The sequence below is a fragment of the Seriola aureovittata genome, chromosome 2 (assembly GCF_021018895.1).
Source record: "Seriola aureovittata isolate HTS-2021-v1 ecotype China chromosome 2, ASM2101889v1, whole genome shotgun sequence".
NCBI lineage: Eukaryota > Metazoa > Chordata > Actinopteri > Carangiformes > Carangidae > Seriola > Seriola aureovittata.
The window spans coordinates 18863312-18865697 of NC_079365.1; positions in this window are offsets into that span (position 1 = coordinate 18863312).

The following is a 2386-nucleotide window of genomic DNA, read 5'->3' on the forward strand; positions in this document are numbered from 1 at the left end:
GTACTCAAATTTACCTAAATGTAACAGAGCTTAAATGAACATACAACAAATACAGCAGAAACAACAGTTGTTACATTTATAATAATTATTAATATTAATCTACTACTCAAGGTAAGGCTCTTGATGTTGTCAGTCATATAGTCCTTCACATTGTTCTGTGTGTAATTTCTATTCCACGTGTGTCGTCTATCTTACATCAGCAATGCTTTGAGTTTCAAATCAGTTTCCACTGCTGACCCCAGCAGAGATGAGGCGCTGATTTCCTGAGAACGTTCATGAATTCAGGGGTCACTGCTTTGCCTGATGTCGTCCGGATGCATAGAGATTTCTGCCCACTGGGAGCCCAAGTACCCCTAACCCCCTCCCGCCCACAGTCTTGGAACATGGTGATTTCACACTCCTGTTGTGTAAAGCTTGTTTTTTTGTGTGTGTTTGTGTGTGTGACAAACACATGGTTTTCTGTGTCGAGAGGTCACTGAAGACACACAAAAGAGATGGGCCCTTGTTTGTAATTCTGAAAATATCTTACTGTCCCTGCGTGACTCTTCATACATAAAGCCAACAATGATTTATAACTGATGGCAAACAGATAAAAGAGACATAACCTAAGTCTGTTTGTAAAATACTTATGTTTCATTGGAATGATTATACCCCCTTCGATCTAATTTATTTGAAATGCTTTCAGTAAAGGTTATATAAAAGGTTGCCACTTTATACATTACAATTCCCTCAATGATGTAGCTTAACTAACCTGTCTAGATAGGGAAACCACTAATACAGGACTGTATTGTGACGTTACTGCAACTTAATTTACCATTTTCAAGGGAAACATGACAAATACTACAGACATACTGCTTTAATTATCAGAATGAATAGTATACTGATTTTAAAACAAATCTAATTCACTAAACGTATCACACTATCCAAACACTTACACACATGTGTCATTGAAAAGAATAACAAGATTACAAGCATATTAGTTTAAAAAGAGTTGAAAATTTGTCAGTTTGGTTTGTCACAGAAATAATTTTAGCAATCAGACGAACAAGGCAACACAAAATACTTTCTTCTCCAACAAGCAGGGCTGAAATTTCAAAAGGAAAGCGTCATTATTGAGTTGACCACGTTTTTTTCTGCGTATAAATCTGAAAATGAATAGAGGCTTTACACAGTTAGGCAGCAAACAAAATGCATCTTACATGGTGAATCGGCAATGCGTGATTATCTGAACGGTGACATTGATTCTAGTTGTGGATCACTCTCTCGTGAGGACCCCATGCTCTTTGGGATACCAAGACGAGTTGTTCCTCGTCTAATCATCTGTGACAGTTCAGTTAGAGACGCTCAGATGACCAGATATTTTACTTGGAAAAAAAAGCAGGAGGAACAAGCCTGCTCCAGACATTGTAGTCAAAGATGTCTGAATTTAATTTGATTATGTGGAAGATGTTACTAATATCGTCTGAACACTGAGCTTTCTCTTACATTGTGCACCTCTCACTACCTCTGTAGGCTGAATTAAAACAACCTTTCAGATCATTTTGAGGTAATGGGGTTATTATATAGTCCCTTACTTCTTTCCATATTCTCTTTCATACTTTTTAATGTCAGTTTATAGGGTTATGTTTATCATTTCAGGTGAATTGATTGCCTGTTTTTTTCTCTGCATGTATTACAAATGTGATAGAGCTCTCTCTCTCTTAACCTATCTGAGTGTAGAATCACAAAATTGCTTTTTTGACTCTATTGTAGGCTCTAAAATTTCAGAAAGGTATATATATGAGACTTCGTGGACTGACCTCCTTCACCTGGTTGTCTGGCAGCATGGACAGCTGTTCACACACTCGTATTCAATAGTGAGCTCTAGAAGTGCTGATAGGCCAATTTTGATACCGCTGTACAGAGCCAGGCTAGCTGTTTCCCCTGTTTCCAGTCTTTATGCTAAGCTAAGCTAACCAGCTCTGGGCAAGAAAGCGAATATTAAGATATCAAAAATTGCATCTTGCAAGACTTTAATGTTCCCTTTTTCCTAACTGCTTATTTTCGAGCTTGGAGCCACTTGAAACAAACACATGGAGGGTATGAAGGCACGTTGGACAGGAACACAGAAATACTGTATAGACATTCATTTATACTGTTTGAGCCATACTGACTCTCCAGTTCACTTGGATGCCTTTGAAATGTGGGACAAAGCCATATGAGTACACCTGAGAAACCCACGCGAACCCATGCAAACACTAGCATGTGCTACTCTAAATGATGCAGGGAAATATCCAGTACCATCATTGCAGAGAAAGGTCCTCTGTCCTGATCAAGAAGTAAAAAACGCAGCAGAGGTGAATTTTCATGTTTTTTGTCTGTGGAACATTGAAATACCACACAAAAA